This window comes from Microcaecilia unicolor, chromosome 1 (genome assembly GCF_901765095.1).
Source record: "Microcaecilia unicolor chromosome 1, aMicUni1.1, whole genome shotgun sequence".
Lineage (NCBI taxonomy): Eukaryota > Metazoa > Chordata > Amphibia > Gymnophiona > Siphonopidae > Microcaecilia > Microcaecilia unicolor.
This window is the reverse complement of record NC_044031.1, coordinates 309,443,661-309,463,501: the sequence shown is the minus strand read 5'-3', so window position 1 is coordinate 309,463,501 and position 19,841 is coordinate 309,443,661.

Sequence of the window (19,841 nt, the reverse complement as noted above, 5' to 3'; positions counted from 1 at the left end):
GTTGCATGACAATAATTTGGTTCTATAAAGTTTCTTCCATCCAAATATACATGCAGCCCTCTCTGGAATATCCGACTATCCAACTGCTGTCTCTAAAGCTATTTCCGGTTGTATGGGGGGAAACCCTGTGCTATGTGGGTCTCTTTGTGAGAATCTCCTCTATTGTTGAAACTTATGAAGAGAATATCTACACTGAAAGCTATGAAATGTTAAGCAGTAGGATCCTTATAATTATCCATAGTCCAGTATCACTACTTGCTGGACTTTGGCTTTTATTGTGCAGCATAGCCAATTGTATCCCTACGATTATTGTGAATTCTTAAACTGTAAATATTGAAATAACTGTATGATAAATTGAACAGAAGACAAATGGACCTAGTTTTGTACTGATGGCTCTAGTTATTTTTCTCCCTTTTGTTTTTAATTTCTCGCCAATGTGTATAACTTTCATGAACTCAGAGATAATGCTTCTATTTTGGTCTTTGTGATGTTATATACAGTGCTAAGAAAAGATCTTTAAAATGAGCTAAATAAAAACAAATATATAGATTGTTCTTTAATGCCAAGTTTGCTGGTATTTTTCTTTGGTTTTGGGTCATTGTATTAGAAACAATAAATGGGCCAGGAATTGTGACCTGTTTTTTTATGACTAAATTCCTATTTGTGATCCCATATTTAATACATGACTAACAAAAAATAGATTTAAAATGTCAATAAATGAAAGTTCAACTGGAAGTTATGAAAATAAGAAATGTGTTAATTGCTCTTAATAGTTAAATCTTACATGAGGATACATCAGCTTACAAACTGTCAAGTTTCTGTAGAAGTTGTGTGGTTTTAAGTTTGTAGTCATATTTGGGAGCCAGGTGACATCCTGTGCTAGAAAACTTTCTCAAAATTATAGCTCCAGAACTTAGAAAACTAGCATTTAGCTGTCCATTTTATTTTCTTTCATACCTCATTAATCATTTTTTTATTATGCAGTACCTTATAAAAATTTTCATACTCTTGTACATTTTACATATCCTGTAGTCTAAAAATTAAAATTCAGGATGCATTGAAATAAGCTTGTAGTGTATATCATGTAGATCAATGATGCAACACGGGGTAGAGGATGACTCATGACTCTCAAGACCAGGAGTAGCAGTAAAAAAAAGTCTTTATTAAGGCACCAAAGTGAGAACTGACACTGGTCTGTGTTTCACTGGACTAACTGCATTTCTGAACAAAAACTTGAATATATAATAAGGGAAATATAAAGCATAAAGGGGTCCTTTTACTAAGCCGCAGTAAAAAGGGGCCTGCGGTAATGTAGGCTCGTGTTCTGGGTGCACGCCAGGCCAGTTTTTACCGTGTCGGTAAGAAAGAGCTTTTTTTTTCTAATGGAACGGGAAAGGGGCATGCGGTAAAACAGAAACCAGCGCATGCCTAAAACCGGCCTGAGCCCTTAATGCCACCCATTGATCTAGTGGTAAGGGCTCATGCGCTACATGCGCAGTAACCAGTCGGTGCGTGCCAACTGCCGATTACCACCAGAAACGACGCACGTGGGAGGAAATAAATCAGGTGTTAGGGCATGCAGCAAATCTAAAATTACCCCTAGGGGGCGCAGTAGCCTCATTTTGGCACGCACTGCACATGTAGAGCCTAACACACCTTTGTAAAAGGGCCCCAAATGCATGAAAAAAATTGTGGTCATTAAAACATCGTACAATAATATAATAAAACAGGAATACATAAAATATGATCAATATAGATCTAAGATTTACTGTGGGCATGTAATAAAACATATTGGTCTATAAGCCAAGAAACAGCTAAAAGATGTTTACAAGTTCTTAAAAATGGTGTTAGATAAAATACGCAGGAACTTTCCTTGGTTAAGACACCATTAAATGTATGGTATAGGATAACAAATACTTAAAGCACCTGAGCACAGTGTGGAGTAAATTACACAGTAACCAACCTCGGTTAACTAACTGTTCTATGTATGGCACCTTATGTATCATGCTTGTGTATGTAGCTTATATTGTACTGCAGAAGAAAGACTAAAAATAAACTAAAACATATGAAAAGGTGCTTTGGGCTAAATATATATAATGTCATTATAAAGCAGCCATTAAATAATTTTTAACATATCAAATCTTTATTAAATATTAAATACATATATCATAAATTCTGTCATTCTACACACTCTCACTCTCCCATTCTACCAACTATCTAAAAATCATATTACAAACAATATTCCCCTTTCAAAATCCTATCATTACATAAATGTACTATATACACCTATCTAGTACTTGCCAATATAATGTGATGCAGATCACCACAAATCCACTCCTCAGATATGTCTCTCAACAGAACGCAGTGAAAGAATCCACTCCTTAGATGTATGTCTCAAAGAAGCCACTGTATCGTAACTCAGTGTTGAATATGTCGATCTACCCACTCTTCAAGGACTGTTTTTTCAAAAACAATCACGGAACTGAATTCACGATCTTGACCAGACAGGCAAGTATGCTTTACTAGAATAGGTGCAGTCTTAGTAGTAATCAGCTTTAAACCTCATCAATGAAACTTCAGTTTATGTTTCAACGGTTTTTATTGAAAACAGTGTACACTTATGTCAATATCAAATATTCAATACGTACAACCAGTCATGAAATTCCCTTCTAGTCAAACATCAAACAGTTCGGGCCTACTGCTTTCACTTTTTTATTCCGTTTCTCCAACCCCCCCCCCACCCCGTTCCCCGCACCCCCCAAATTCCCCCTCGTTAACCCTCCTATTCTCTCCCTCCCCACGGAAAACTCACAATCGTCCTAAAGAGGAACTGACCCACCTACAACTTCAATATAGTGTCTACAGCACATTAAGTACAAAACTCTTACCCTTAGCTGATAGGGTATCTATATATTTTCCCCAGATCTTCAAAAACTGATTCTTTCATTTTGGGGATCCTCTGGCTTCTCTTGCCTCCCACATCAGCAGCTGGTGCACCATTGAAACTTCAGTTAAAACCAACATCGAATCATAGTAGTGGAACACCCGACATGATGATGTTTCGCTATCATAAGCGTCTTCAAAGGTCTTTCATTCAGTGTAGAAACATAGCATACAAATATGTATAATTCTAAACTCACATAATTACAAAACAAAAAATCAACTTACCAGCTACTGAAAGTAGTCAGACACGCACACCAGCGAGCAGCCGGTGGAACCGTTGAAAACACTTCCACACATATGCACTCGCTGGCCGGGACTCTCAGTAATTTAAATACCCTCCTAGATGCTCAGCCATTCGATCTCTTTATTGAGCCCACCTGGGGCAACTGTTTTCCAAAGATAAATGCTGTTCCTTCCTTAACAAGGTCAAAGGAAGATTTCCACCTCTTTCTAACTGTACCTTATTAAGTACTACAAACCTAAGATCCTGCACTGAATGTTTAGCAGCCAACCAATGGGCAACGAGGGGGGCTTCCACACGCTCAGTACGAATACCACTCAAATGTTGGGCTATCCTACATTTAATCTTACGTGTGGTAAGCCCAATATACCAAAGCCCACACGGACATACCACCACATAAACGCAACCCATGGTATCACAATCAGTGTAGGATTTTAACCGGTAGATCTGATCACTATGAGGAATGGGAATTTCCCTAACTTGTAATGAATACTGGCAGTACACTCAATGGTTACATCTATAGTGGCCAGGTTCACCAGGAGAAGCATTACCCATACTCGACCTATTGGTCAACTGCTCCCCCAAATTCATACCCCGCGTGAAAGCAAAACGGGGCAAACCAGTAAATATATTGTGAATTGTCAAAATCGACCAATGTCACTTCAGTATTTGTATAATGTTATGTGACAACCGCGTATACGGCAGCACACAAGTCAAAGATCGCACGATCTTCTCCTTAATATCTGCATTTTGCCACCAGCCACGATGGAAATTAAAGGCTCGTTTAGCAGCCTTTTTCAAAATATTAGTTGGATATCCCCATTGTTGGAATCTCATGATCATCCTGTCAGCTTGCACACAGTATTTATCTCTAGAACTACACAATCACCGAATAAGTAGTAACTGGCTGGCCGGTATACTGTTTTTCAGCATATAAGGGTGATATATATATATATATATATTTATTTTTATTTTTTTTTAACGAGGACAAGCAGCCTGAGTTATTCTCACAAGTGGGTCGATGATCCACGTCGACCTGCGAACCAGCATTATGTATAGCAAAAATGTTTGCTAGAGCCTATATGGTCCATCCAGTGTGCCCAATAAGATAGTCTGCCCGGCACTGGCCTTGTTCTAAAACTTCTGAAGTTGTCAAAGCCCCTGAATAGCTCCACTCTAGCCTATCCAAATCTATTCAGCCTCTATCAGGGCACAGACCGTAGAAGTCTGCCTAGCACCAGCTTTTTACCTAATCTCCGCTAAGCTTCTTTGGATCCTATCCTTCTAAACAGGATTCATTTGTGTTTGTCCCACGCATTTTTGAATTCCATTACCGTTTTCATCTTTCGCACCTCCCACGGGAGGGCATTCCAGGTATCTACCACCCTCTTAGTGAAAAAATACTTCCTGACATTATTCCTGAGTTGGCTCCCTTTCAACCTCAATTCATGCCCTCAGGTTCTATCACCTTCCTGTCTCTGGAAAAGGTTTTTTTTTGTGGATTAATACCTTTCAAATATTTGAATGCATCATATCACCCCTGTTTCTCCTTCCTCCAGGGTATACATGTTTAGGTCAGTAAGTGTCTCCATGTACGTCTTGCTAAGTAAACCCCCTACCATTTTTGTTGCTTTTTTCTGAACCACTTCAAGTCTTTTTACATCCTTAGCGAGATAAGGCCTCCAAAATTGAACATAATACTCCGTGGGTTCTCACCGATGACTTGTACAGGGCAGGGGCGTAGCCACGGGTGGGCCTGGATGGGCCTGGGTCCACCCACTTTGGGTTCGGGCCCACCCAGCAACGGTGCACCAAACCGCAACTTTTCCCTTCCTGCTGCTTTCTCTCCTCCCAGCCGGAGCCGCGCTGCTGCTGCCGCTTACCTCAGCAGCTCCTGGACCCCGACGGTGTAGATTGGGGGGGGGGGGGAGAGGGGAGAGTCTTGTTACCGGAAGTCACAGCGGCGAACTGTAGGGCGCTAGTAGTAAAAGCATAAAGCAGCCAGGCTCGACTCCATCCTTCCTTTCCCTGCCCTCTCTGCGTCCCGCCTTCCTGATGTCATTTCCTTTCAGGTGGGCGGGACGCCGAGAGGGCAGGGAAAGGAAGGATGGAGTCGAGCCTGGCTACTTTATGCTTTTACTACCGCTGTCAGCCAGTTCACCCGCTGCGACTAGAGAAGGAAGGAAGGGAGGAAGGAAGCCAACCATTTGGGAAATCTCTGTTTCCACTCCCCCGCGCAGTCGTCGCCGTTCGCTCAAAACACAGCAAGCAAACCTGTGGCCCTGGAAATGTGGGGAAGGTTCTTTGAGATTCGAGAATCAAATCGAGTTCCTCTCGGTACCGAACCGTGGTGCTGCCAAGCAGCTGCCAGCCCAGCACTGCAGGTAATAAAATTTCCTCCTTAGAGGTTATGTACCTTTTTTTCCTTCTAACTTGAACAGAGCATCTTCTTGCTATGAGAACGTATTCAATAGTTATTATCTTGATGAGGTGGTTAAGGTTTATTTTCTCAAAAGTCCCAGTTCCAAGCAGAACCCTGAGTGAGGTGTCAACTCTCTGTTTCAATTTGACCATAGGGTAGAATTCAGAGTGGAAGATATATTTATTTTTATTTATTTTTGTTACATTTGTACCCCGCGCTTTCCGACTCATGGCAGGCTCAATGCGGCTTACATGGGGCAATGGAGGGTTAAGTGACTTGCCCAGAGTCACAAGGAGCTGCCTGTGCCTGAAGTGGGAATCAAACTCAGTTCCCCAGGACCAAAGGCCACCACCCTAACCACTAGGCCACTCCTGTGAAAGCTTAAATTAAATTAATGACTGTGCCCTAGTGGATTCCAATCAGCCTTGACAGGCTAATTCATCAGGAGTTTGTTTAATCCCCATTCTTTTTCACTTCTGGGTGTTCCTTTGTTTCCAAGTTCTTGATCAGCTGATTCAATTTGCCTTGTTATGGAGGTTAAAATCCAAGAAACTTTGAAGTTGGATTACTACTAATCTTACAACCTGTCTAGATATCACTGGTCTGTTTGGTAAAGATTGTGCACCTAACTCCGTCAGTGATTTCATGAGAGACTATGGAGACTGAAGACTGGCTATATGTCAAGTTCGGAGATCCTCACTTGATATAACGTCTCTATTGAGAGATTTGTTTGAGGAGTGGACACATTTTGGACAATAGTCAAATATTGTATAGACAAGTGCTAGATAGGTGTATACAGTATATTGATACATAGGAATTTATTGTTTGTATTATGGCAAGATTTTAGTGGTTTGTATGAATGTGAGAGTGAGAGTATGTTAGGATTGCAGAGTGTAGTATATTATGTTGATTCAAATATTTAATAAAGATTTGATATGCAGATAAATTTTACTGGTTTTATTATATATATATACAGTGGTGGAAATAAGTATTTGATCCCTTGCTGATTTTGTAAGTTTGCCCACTGACAAAGACATGAGCAGCCCATAATTGAAGGGTAGGTTATTGGTAACAGTGAGAGATAGCACATCACAAATTAAATCCGGAAAATCACATTATATTTCTTACTTTATACTTTCTTATTCTTATTCCTCAATAAGAATAAGAATAGGAATAAGAATAAGAAAGTGTGGGAGCTACACATGGACTTTAAGAAGTCACAGCCATGGAGTTCAAAAGTGAAGTAAACAACGACTAAGCTTTTTTAAAAAAGGCAAAAGCTAAGTGGATATATAAAAATTTGGCTGCTGTGTTCCTATTTTTGGTTGATTACATTTTTTCTTTGTAGGATAGATGAGTATTTGAACTTATAATTTGGTATAAGCATTGTTCCATATGCCTAAACGTTGCAGACTTTTCTCTCATGAATAGATAGGAGAGTTTTTCTCTGCAACGCTTGGTAGGTGGTGGTAGCCGATGATGATTGTCAGTCAGTGGTGTCCTAATATTTTTTATAAAGGTACCCTGGACGTATGAGGCTATATATTATTAAAAGAAATACAATAGTTCTTTATCTCATCATTATCCTATTGGATTAGGAGCAATTAGGGTGAGTTTAAATTTGTGATTGAATATTGCTCTATGCAGTTTTGAATTGGTTTGCAAAAACATTAAATATGCCATTTTAACACATAATGACATAAAAAAACAGAAGTTAAGGGACTGCAGCTGGTTAAAAAAAAGGGGGGGATTATGAAACAAAAAATGTATATAAAAGATATATTTAAAAAGGTACCAAAAAATGAATTGGGTAAGGATAAAACTACTAGCTATGACAAAACCTGCAACTCATTAAAAGCAGCAGTTAAAGGACTACAGCTGATAAGAGTTATAAAGCAAAGGTTGTGTGTTTAAAAAAAAGTGCAAATGGATAAATAAGGTAGGTGCAAAAGAAATAGGACTGGCTATAAAAATGATCTCAAATCAATATCAGAATTCAATCCTGAAGGTGCAAGAGTTCCCAAGAAATGTATGGTTCTTCTCTCAGTAAATTTTGGTCTATATCATCTCCTCTCTAGGATTTGTGAAGAACTTTGTATACAAAGAATTTCAGGTCATCAATAGCATGGTTGAAGGTGTGCCAGTGTTCAGCTGTTAGTGCAGAGAGGACGTCCAGTACAATTCCTATGCTCTATTATTCTGGTCTTCACGATGCATTTGATTTTGCCCACATAGAGAAGTTGGCGGGGGCATATGTATATGGCATATACAATGTTGCAATCAGATGAATGCATTAAGTGAATCACCTTTTTGGACTGTGGGTATATAAAGTTGTTGGTGCTGCATCTCCCACATGGTCTATGTCCCAGATGAATTCCTGCTAAAGGATCAGCAGTGAGTTCTGGAAGTGCTGATGGAACAAGCCTTTCTTTGAGGTTTCTTCTTCTGAGGTATACAATTACTAAATTCTTGTTCCTAAAGTATTCATGACCTCCTAAAACATGCCAATTTTCCTAATAATTTTTTCTCTCTTTCCTGCTATATGGGAAACACTTTCAATGTGAAAGAAATAGAAATATTCCAAAAGTAAATTTATTTCTTAAAATATTTTTTATATGTAGCCTATGTGTCTTGAAACAGTCAAAACACTAAGAAAACACACATAGCTCATAATACAATGCACAATGAAACATCTCCCTACCAAGCTTCCCCCCCCCCCCCCCCCCCCAAAAAAAAAAAAAATCCTCTTCAGAGGTAATAACAGAGGGGACTGGTGCAATGATGTGTGTTAGGCTTTGCATACTTGTTACCTTGGCTGTATAGTGCACAATTTTGTGAGTGCTGTATATAAAAATTAGTTTTGCATATGAGTTAACTGTGCAAATCCTCACAGACACCAGTTCACTGCACATTTAAATCCCAAAGTTGGGCCTGAGGAGGTGATTAGCTCATTCTTCTGTGATTATCATAAGTGGGTATTTTTCAGCCCTGTTTTATTACAAGCATAATAGATCTGCAAATTTCTGGGTTCCATAAAGATCATGGGTTTAAAAAAAAAAACAGCAGAAGATATGCTGGAACAAAGAGCAAATTACTAAATTGCTGAGAGTTGTATGAGTGCGTGGGTCTGCTTACAAAAAAAAAAATGTATCGGCGCCTAGGGTTGCAAGTGCTGGAATGCTATTATACTCATGAATATTGGTATGGTAAAAATGTTATACACAGGATAGTATTCCAGCACATGTGCAGATGTACATGCATGCTGTGCCAGGTATAAATGCAATTTTTTAGGATATAGCGCTCCTGTATGCACATGTATCTGGTGTGCTCTCCCATATTAGCACACATTATTTTTTTTTTTCATTCAGTGTATTTGCATACTATGTAGATTGGGAAATACATTTTTCCATTAGGAAGCCTTTTTCTAAGCATTAGTTCATGGTTGTAACCTGATGTTCTTTATACAGGGTATATAGTAGAGTATTCAGATTTCTATGAAATGCCCTTTTATTTAACTTCTGTAACTAAACATTTAAAAAACAATAAGTCTTGTTTGTTCAGGTCTCTACATACCTCTTGACTCAGTATTTGGTAGAAGTCCATTCTACAGCAATAACACCCATGAATTGTTAAGGATAAGTATCTACCAACTTTGCATAGCAGAGTGGTGCAGTTTTTGCCCATTATCCTTAGCGAAATAGTTGAAGCTCATTTAAGCTGACTGTCTTCAGTTTGCCAAATACTGATTTGGGATTTGGATCATTCAAGGATATTCATTTTATTTTTGCAGCGCTACTCCATTGTTTTGCTTTGCTTTGTACTTAGGATCATTGTCCTCTCAAAAGGTGAATCTTCTCTTAAGTCACAGGTCTGTTGCCAACTTGAACAGGTTTTCCTCCATGAGCTGCCTGTACTTTGCACTATCCATCATTCCCTTGATCTTCACAAACTTCCCTCTCCCTACAGCTGCAAAGCATCCCCACAAAATAATTCTGCCCCCATAGGCAGTCGGTGAATCAGATGTTTGGGAAGTTTAAAGTGAGGTGGGGCAAATTTAAGTCCTTCGGACGGCAGCAACTTGTTTCAGTGGTAAATGGGCAGTGGGGGCACTTTTGGACACAACAAAGAAGGACCCCCCCTCACTGTATTGCCCTGGTGCACCTGTACTGTTTGCTACCCCCCCCCCCCCCCCTCCTCTCTCTTACTGATACTTAGTAATACATATGCTGAATACAGGGAATTATGTGTCCAAAAATCAAAAGGCACCAAAATAGTTGCTGCATTCAGGAAATATATGCCAGTACTTAACACTTGTCTCCCAGTCTTTCTCAGTGTCAGCTGTGTTTTAGATAACAGAGGAGGCTTCATGCCCATGAAGAGCACTGTAAAGGAATCTTTGATGCCTACAGTACAGATGTCAATGGACCAGTTTTAGAAGTACCAGCCTCCAAGCATACAGGAGCTACATTTGTTGCTGGGAATGCATTAGTATTGAAAGTGCATTGATCACCCTTGACATGGAGTGTCATTACAGCCCATCAGAATTGAATATTGATTGATTGCTTCCCAAAGAACAGGAAATATTCAGCTTAGACACCCATGGTGCGCAGTGTCAGATGGAGGCCCAGCAGAATTATCATCATGTTCTGTCAGACCAGCATGTCAAGAACATCAAGATACCATGTTCGCTGTGCTCTTGAAGTGAAATCTTTATGGATGATAGCTCATCCTGTTAGATGATAGCAGAGTTGCGATACCCTCCAAGTCCAAGCTACCAATACTCCATAAGTAACTCAGGAGGACGTGGCCATCCCTGTTGCACACCCCCTCCCCGCTTCATGCTTTTGATATTGACAGTCTTGCAGGAGGAACTCAATAAGAGTAATGAGCACCTGAAATTTCTCCTTGCTTAAAAGTATCGTCTCAACTTTTTAACATCATCAATGTCAAGGCAGAGTGTTACAGCCAGTACTCAAAACTCAAGCATGATCGGGGAGGGTGGGCACAATACATAAACACTGAAACCTCACTGAATCTGATTTCTGTTGCACTTGTCTGTATGTTCAGTGTGTTAGGGAGGAGACTAAAATGAGATTGAAGAGCATTGCTGTCTAGATCAGTAGTTTTCAACCCAGTTTTCAGGGACCACCTGGTCAGTTAGGTTTTCAGGATCTCCACAATGAATATACATGAGAGAAGATTTGCATATGAAGAAACCAGTGCATGCAAATCTATCGTGCATATCCATTGTGGATATCCTGAAAACCCAACTGGCTAAGTGGTCCATGAAAATTGGGTTAAAAACCACTGGTCTACATGGCCTTTCTTGAGGCATACTTTCTCTAAAATGCAGAGGTGTAACTAGGCACAAATCCAGACTTCTTCATTGGAGGATTTCTCGGGGTCAGATTCTGAGCATTCCTGGGACTCGATGAACCTGCTCAATATTCTGAAGAGGATGTTATAGGCTTACCATCAGATCAGACAAGCAGCTTCCTCTTTATTCATTGGTGGTTCAATCTGTTCTGAAGAGCTAAAAGTTCCAAGTCTCGTTCCTTTCTGCCTCTAGCAAGGGAGAACCAGACATCAGATGCTTTTGGAAGAATTTTTTTTTAAATGTTTGCTTCCCACATAGCTTTGTACGAGCATTTCATGACCTAATATGTGCAAAACACTGTATGCCAGAAAGTGTTCAGATTTCTCGCCCTCACTACAAAGTTATGCAATTCTATTCACTGGTAGGTAACGTGAAGAAGTGTGGAAATATATGGACTGGGCAGTCTATGATGATTTCAACAAGCATCATGAGCTTCTGCACCAAGTATTGGAACTTGTAGGCTTTCATGTCCCTGGCCTGAAGCTTGATATGTGTAAAAAAAAAAAAAAAACTTGATATGGTCTTCATCTTCTTTCTCCTTCTAGCCAAACATAGCAGGGATCTTGCTATCATCCCAGACAGTATTGAGCCCAAAATACCAGCTTACTGCTCAGCCAAAACCCAGAACAAGGTTTTGACTGCCTCCAAAAAAACATAACCAAACTTGTATCCTTATCAGATGATTTTCTAGTTAGGGCTGAGGTTTTTCACATTGGATTCTCACTAACATCCATCTGGGATACAGACTTCATCTATTCAAACTTTCTCCAAATTAACCTCTCTAAGAGTGTCATGGTCAGAATTTCCACAGAAGGAGCTCTTTTTCCTCTTAGAGGCCAGTGTGGTTGGACCTATTCCATCAAGGGGAAGTTGATAAGGATTTTTCTCCAAGAATTTCCTGGTCTCAAAAAAGATGGGAGAATTCCATCTTATCCTGGACCTAAGGGCCTTGGAACAAGTTTCAGAATATGGGTTGTGGAGTTTGGGTATTTTGTGACAAATACTAAGTCCCAATTAAGCCAGTCACTTCAACTGGAATTCATAGGACTGTGCTCAACAAGACTCGTGCAGAGTCCCTTCTGCCTGAAGTTAGGATAATGACACTGTGGTGAGAAAAATACATATGAATCAAAAGACATCAACCTGGGGCATGTTGAGAATGCTGGGTCACATGACTTCAAGTGCGTGTAATTCTGAAAATTCTCAAAATGAGACAAGCCCAGTGGACCCTTAGCAGTCAGTGGACTGGAACCACTCAAAAGTTCTGGGCTGTAGTCTGTTGCCAAACCTCCACAGGATACTGCGCTGGTGGATCAATAAATTCAATCTGGCAAAAGAAACACCTTCCTAAACTAATTTGATTCAAATTGTTCTCACCACAGATGTGTCCAAACTGAACAGAGCATATGTAGATGGGTTTCAAACTTAGGCCTTATGGTCTTCCTCTGTGAGAAACTTCACCAGATTTTCTGGAGTTAAGGAAATATTAGTTCAGTAAACAAGCAAGCTGCCATACATTATATCAACAAGCAGGGAGGCACAGGCTCTTGCCTCATGTGTTAGGGAAACTGCCAGAATAAGGAATGGGCAGACTTTTGCAGTCATCTACTTCTCAGGGAAAGACACAATGTCATGGTTCCATAATCTCAGAAGTTGTCTCTGGGGTCAGGAATGGCTCAAATGAACTTTTGCTAGTGAGGTGCATTCACGTTAGATCTTTGTCACAAAAAAGCTACCTGAATTCTGCTCCAGGATAGGGGTGCATGTCAGTAGCCTTGGATGCCTTCCTCCTGGATTGAAGATAAGGTCTTTGTATGAGTATCCTCTGATTTCTCCCAATATCAAAGACTAGGGGGCATGTGATGGAACTACAGTGTAGTACATTTAAAACAAATAGAACTTTTTTCTTCACCCAACGTGTAATTAAACTCTGGAATTCGTTGCCGGAAAATGTGGTGAAGGCGGTTAGCTTGGCAGAGTTTAAAAAGGGTTTGGACGGTTTCCTAAAGGACAAGTCCATAGACAGCTACTAAATGGACTTGGAAAAATCCACAATTTCGGGAATAACACGTATAGAATGTTTGTACATTTGGGAAGCTGCCAGGTGCCCTTGACCGGGATTGGCCGCTGTCAGGGACAGGATGCTGGGCTTGATGGGCCTTTGGTCTTTTCCCAGTATAGCATTACTTATGTATTTATGTACTTATGTCCTGAAATGCAGGCATCATCAATTAACTATGAATCTCATAACTCCTTGTTAGCCAAAACGAGTCTGGTTTCCTTCTCTTCTGGAACCTTCCATAAGAAGATCAAACAAGTTGAAAAAATACACACTAAGGTGGTAAGGTGGCAATTTTATAAGTGGGTGCCCTAATGCCACACAGTGATAGCCTATTACAGATTCCATTATAGAATAATGCTAGCATATCCTGGTATTGGTGCATCTTATATTTATGAATCTGCAGTTACACCAACCCTTCTTTGTTATGCATGTAACTGGAAGCCCTACCCATGCTCTGCCTACATGTATATCCCCTATTACATAGCTTTTTCTTTTTCCATTTTTCATTTTTGTTACATTTGTACCCCGCGCTTTCCGACTCATGGCAGGCTCAATGCGGTTTACATGGGGCAATGGAGGGTTAAGTGACTTACCCAGAGTCACAAGGAGCTGCCTGTGCCTGAAGTGGGAATCGAACTCAGTTCCTCAGGACCAAAGTCCACCACCCTAACCACTAGGCCACTCCTCCACTAGTCCATTTGAGAGGACTTGCTATCCAGCTTGTCCACTGAGAAATCCAGCTTCCTATAGCAGGATACAAGTCTGACTGGCTGGGGTGTCTCCAAGAAAAGGTTTGGGAACCACTGATTTAACCATATTTAGATAGAGCATTTTCCTGAAAAAACATATTTGAGGCTAGATCCTAAGGAGTAGCCTAGTGGTTAGGGTGGTGGACTTTGGTCCTGGGGAACTGAGTTCAATTCCCACTTCAGGCACAGGCAGCTCCTTGTGACTCTGGGCAAATCACTTAACCCTCCATTGCCCCATGTAAGCCGCCTTGAGCCTGCCATGAGTGGGAAAGCACGGGGTACAAATGTAACAAAAAAAAAGACGTCACAGGTCTTGGTACATATCACCAATCTGTACTGATTCACAGGTTCAGCTACCTATTAGGCAGAAGTCAGCACTAAACGATTGTGCAGAAATTGAGTTCAAGACAACAGGGAGACAGGGTATAGATGGATTCTGTACAGAAACAGCATGCAGAGCATAAGGCAAGTTTAATACAGAATCCTTGGGTGCAGAGATATTCTGCACAGCAGCTCTGCAAAGCACCAGCCTTTCTGGACACTGAAGCTTTTAAGGCAGGCGGCAAAACAGTTGATCAATGATCAAATCCAAATGTATTCACCAGATAAAAGCATAAAACACACAAATACTTAAAATCCCAACACGGCCATATTTCACCCTCTCAGGGGCTATTAAACACTGTTAATACATATTAAAAATATATTAGTATAAATCATAAATGCCACTCATACAAATAGATGAATGAATAAATAAATCATAAGCCACAGACATAGATTCAACCAAGGACACCAGATTTATAAGGTTGCCTCAAATGGTTTAGCAACAAAGACAAAAAATAATCTTCAATTTTATAGTTTTTGAGTTTTGTAAATCCCCCTTATTTGGTAATCTGAAAATAAAAATATCAACGAAAACCCCGTGCACAATCCAGTTTGGGCATAGATTCAATTCAATTGTTAAAAAGTAACAAAAAATTTATATTATGACGTGACCCAGATTTTCTCCATTTCATCATAGTGTTGCACCTCAATTCTGTTAATTTCTCAGTTCAGTATATATAGGCCAGCTTAGCTCGCCATTTATGTAAGGAAGGAATTCCTATTCTCTGAAGACAAGCAGACTTATTTCTTCTCGCAAGTGGGTGACGCCAACCTGCGTCACCTGGCCTGGAACTGTATAAGTAGAGGTTTGCATAGCGCGAATGCCTTCCCTGCCCACTGTGAGAATGTGGTCTCAATTCCATTTCTACTGTGGTGAAGAGAGGGTGTATTTCTTTACCGTCTCCTCACAATGCTTGGTCCTAAAGAGCTTTTTTAGTGCTTTTCAGCAATTGTTTTTTCCACCTATCCTCAATTGTGTTCCCAGTTGTGGAGCCTCCTTTTTTTGTCTTCCCCATATATTTTTAGATTATTTTGCCCAGTTTTTTTTTTTTTTTTTAATTTTTATTTATAACAATTTTACAAATAAAATCAAGTATTAAACTTGTTTGAAAAGTGGTATATTTCATCATATACAAAAGGAAAGAGAAAAGACATATTTTAAATTGAAATCCCCACTCAAGTCCACAAAATGGGATTCAAGATGAAAAGAAAAAGTGGAATTATTTTAACAGGAATACATTTCTAAAGATATTTACTTGAGAAATTCACAGGCTACATATTCGGTGTTACATTTATTCATATCAAGGGGGTGATGACATTCTCAGAATCCCTTGTTTGTCTGGACACTAAAAAGGCTGTTAGTTGAGACGGTTCAAAGAATACATATTTAAGGGATTGGTATTTTACCACACATTTACAGGGAAATCTGAGAAAGAAAATTGCTCCCAGCTGTAAAACTGCTGGCTTCATCAATAGAAATTGTTTTCGCTTTTTTTGTGTCTCGCGAGAGACATCTGGAAATATCTGGATCTTTTGGCCTAAGAACACTTTATCCTTATTTCTAAAGTACAATTTCATTAACCATGCCTTATCTGGTGGTAATGCTACAGTCACTATCAATGTTGTTGGGATGACTGGATCATTTTCCGAAGATTCAAGTATAGTAGAAATATTGAGATCTTGTTTCTGATTTTCTTGATTTAGTATTGGCAGGTAATATATCCTAGAGAAAGGTGGAATCAGCTCTTCTTTTACTTCAAGTATTTCCATTAAATACTTCTTTAACATTTCCATTGGAGATTTAGATAATTGTCTTGGGAAATTTAACAAACGAAGATTATTACTTCTAACTGAATTTTCCAATAATTCAGTTTTTTTCCGCAAGAAAGTCAAATCTTTAATCATAATCTCTTGTTGAGTTTGAAATTTTTTAATCTCCAAAGTCTTATCATCATGCAATTTCTCTAGTTTTTCAAATTTAGTATCCAAAATATTAGTTTTTTGCTCAAGGGCCAGAAAATCCTGATTCAATTTATTTACTTGCGGAACAAGAGACTTTCCTAAAGTAATTATCAAAGTCCACAACGAATCCAGCGTTACTTCTGGTTTTTTAAAGTCAAAAGGGAATTGTGTGGGTATTACCTCTTTATCGTGAATTTGTTCCAAACTAGCAGCTTCTTCCACATTCAGTGGAGTAGATGTTTGTGTCCAGGATCTCAAGTCAGCTCCAACCGGATCTATTTCTTCCCGGCCCTGTAAACTCGTACCACTTCGGGAAAGCAAGTCCAGAGACGCCTCGGTTGGTGTGCTGTACCCCGCAGGTTGCGGGGGCGGTTCCCTCGAGTCGGGGCTGAGCGTCAGCTCGAGCCCAGGAGAAGCTTCCGGGCCTCCACTCGCACCGGCGCTACTCAGCGGGCTACCTTCCGACATCTGAATCGCCGAAATAGTTGGAATAGTTGCTGCCTGAAGTAATGTTCGGATGTCTTGAGAGGTAAAAACTTGCCGTTGCGGGGCTTTGGAGGCAGGACAGCCTCGTCTTTTCGGCATGTTTAATTAGATATATTTTCCTTTCAGGGAGCGAGAATGCAGCCTGCTAGCGTCTCAAGAGCGCGGCCCATTTTTGCCCAGTTTTAAGTTTCCATTCTTTTTCAGCGTCGTTTGGCCACTTTTAGGTCATGACTTCGGCCAGGAATTTTCCTTTAATTTTTTGCTGTGCCTTGCCCCTTTTTCAGGCACCATTGCTTCATTTAATTTATTATTATTTGTTACATTAGTATCCCACATTTTCCCACCTATTTGCAGGCTCAATGTGGCTTATATAGTACCGGAGAGGCGTTTGCCGACTCCAGTGTAAACAAATACAGCAGCCAAGGAAGTTTTTCCTTCCATGTCCACAAAGGTTCCCAGTGGCTTGAAGCACTGTACCCGGTGCAATTAGACGATCTCTGGAAAGGACACCCATTCTTGGTGTCTTCAGTTGCTTGGGCCCAACCATAACCCCACTGGGTTCTCTCTCTTCGCTTGAAGAAGAGGACCCAGGTTTCCAGAGAAGCTCAATGAGAGAGGATTTTTGGAGCCAAGTCTGGTTCCTCGGCATTGAGGTTGGAGGTGATGGCATTTATGTCAAGCGTCGCACTGGCATTGAGAGTATCTGTAAGCATGGCTGCTTAGACACTGGGAGCAGTGAAGCATCGAGTGGGTCTCCATCTGCCTCGAGGCCTCCTACTTTGAAGGGCTCCAGGGACTGTCCATAGTCAGGCCCGACCCCGAGGCAATGTGTGGATTTGGCATCGTCCTCATCAGCACCGAGGAGCCTTGGTGACACGTTTCGGGTGACGGCCAAGAAGCACCGTTGTCGGTCTCCCTTGACACATGGTGCTGGGAGCTCCGGGGCATCAAAGGACTCGACACCTGAATAGTGTTGATGCCAGGAGAACCGCTCCCCCTCCATATAGGAGGTGCCAATGCGTCGATTTCCCAGTAGCCGGCCCTTCATTGACCCTGGCAGCTCTGCAACCTGTGCTTGCACCAGCACCCCAGCTTTTCCCGGTATCGGCCTGTGATGAGAGCATCCAGGCCTTGCTCCCTGAGCTTCTGGATGTTCTCTTGGGACGATGTGCATCAGGATCGGGGGTGCTTGTGCTTACCCTGCCTACTATTGCAGCCCCACTTGGCCTTCAGCCTGTGGTGCATGCTGCTTCAGATTTGACTGCCATCCAAGCCAGCACTTCCTCAACATTGGTGGAGGAAAGCTTTGCCAGAACCAACTTTTCAAAACACTCTCGAGGGTATGGTTCCTCCACGTCGAGGCAGGTTCAGTCTCGACACTCCCATCAGCAGGTATTATCTGACATCGAAGAGGAGCGCTCATGGGATTCAGAGGAGGATCCTCGCATGAGTCCTATGGAATTCCCTCTGAACCCTCCTCTCCATCTGAAAGGAGAAAGTCTCCTCCGGAGAGCCTTTCATTCCCTTCTTTTGTTCAGGAAATGGCTGATGCTATTCCTTTTCCTTTGGAAGTGGAGGGTGAACCCAGGGCCAAGATGCTCAAGGTCCTAGACTACACATCTCCTCCTAGGGAGGCTGTGACTGTCCCTCTCCACGAGGTCCTCATTAGGAACTGGGAGGTCCCCTCTGTTGGTCCCGGTCATGCCCAAGAAGATTGATATCCATTATCGGATCCACAGTGTACCTGATTTTGATAAGCCTCAGTTGCCTCACAATTCCATCGTGGTGGAATCGGCTCTGAAAAGAGTCCAGATACTATGCCTTGGCGTCCCCAGGTAGAGAAGCTAGAACCATGGATTCTTTTGGGAGGAAGATATACCAGGCTTCAATGCTCATCTCCCAAATATAGTCATACCAGCTCTTCACGAGCATCCAAAACTCAGTGGGCAAGTTGTCAGACCTGGCTGAGACACTCCCTCCGGAGTAGGCTGAGTCACTTTGCAAGTTGGCCAAGCAGCAGAAGGCATGTTGAAAGTTCTTGGCCAGGGACACTTACAACACTTTTGATGTGGCATCCAGGATATCTGCTCTGAGTATAGCAATACGCAGACTCTCATGGCTGTGTGTTTCTGACTTGGAACGTTTTGTTCAGCAGCGACTGGTGGATGCCTCATGTTGAGAACATAACCTTTTTGGAGAGAAGGTTGAGGAGGTCGCTGACCAAATCAAGAAACATACTGATACCATCTCTTCTCTGTCCTGCCAGGTACCTTCTGCATCAACCTCCTCAGCTAGGAGGACTCTTGGCAAACCAAGGAAGAGTGCCTATTACTATCGGAGGCATACGTACAACCCCTCAGCTCGCTAGCCTGTTCAGGTTCAACCCCAGCATGTTCGTTGATGTCAACAGCATGAATCAATGGCCCTTACTGCTCCCCAGGCAAAGCAAGGGATGAACTTTTGACTGGCTCCAGCAGAGCATAACCACAGTAAAAGTGTACATCCTGGACAACTTGCCTGTCAGGAGGAGGCTGAAGTTTCACGAAAGGTGGCCACTTATAACCTCCGACTGGTGGATTCAAATAGTCTGTCTCGGTTACGCTCTCAGTTGGTATCTAAAGCGTACAAATTGCCCACCAAGAGCTCATTCATTCAGCTCTCAGCACAGGCAGGTACTTGCAGAGGAACTCTCAGCCATTCTGAAGGCACATGCAATCTAACCCATTCCACCAGGGGAGGAAAGGCGGGGATTCTATTCCAGGTACTTCCTTGTGCAAAAGAGGACAGAAGGGATACGTCCCATCCTAGACCTAAGGGCCCTGAACAAATTCCTTGTCCGAGAAAAGTTCAGGATGGTTTCCCTGGGCTCCCTTCTCCCAATGATTCAGGAAAATGATTGGCTATGCTCTCTGGACTTCAAGGATGCATATACTCGCATCCCGATACTTCCAGCCCACCGGACGTATCTTTGATTTCGACTGGGAACACATCACATTTAGCACTGCATGTTCCCTTTTGGCCTCGCGTCAGCTCCCAGGGTCTTCACTAAATGTCTAGCGGTAGTTGTAGCATCGCTATGCAGACTGGGAGTCCTTGTGTTCCCTTCTCAACGATTGGCTGGTAAAGATCACCACTTCAGCTGGTGCTCAGAAGTCCATGCAAATGACTATTCAGGTGCTTGAACTACTAGGGCTCATTTTAAACTATCCCAAGTCCCA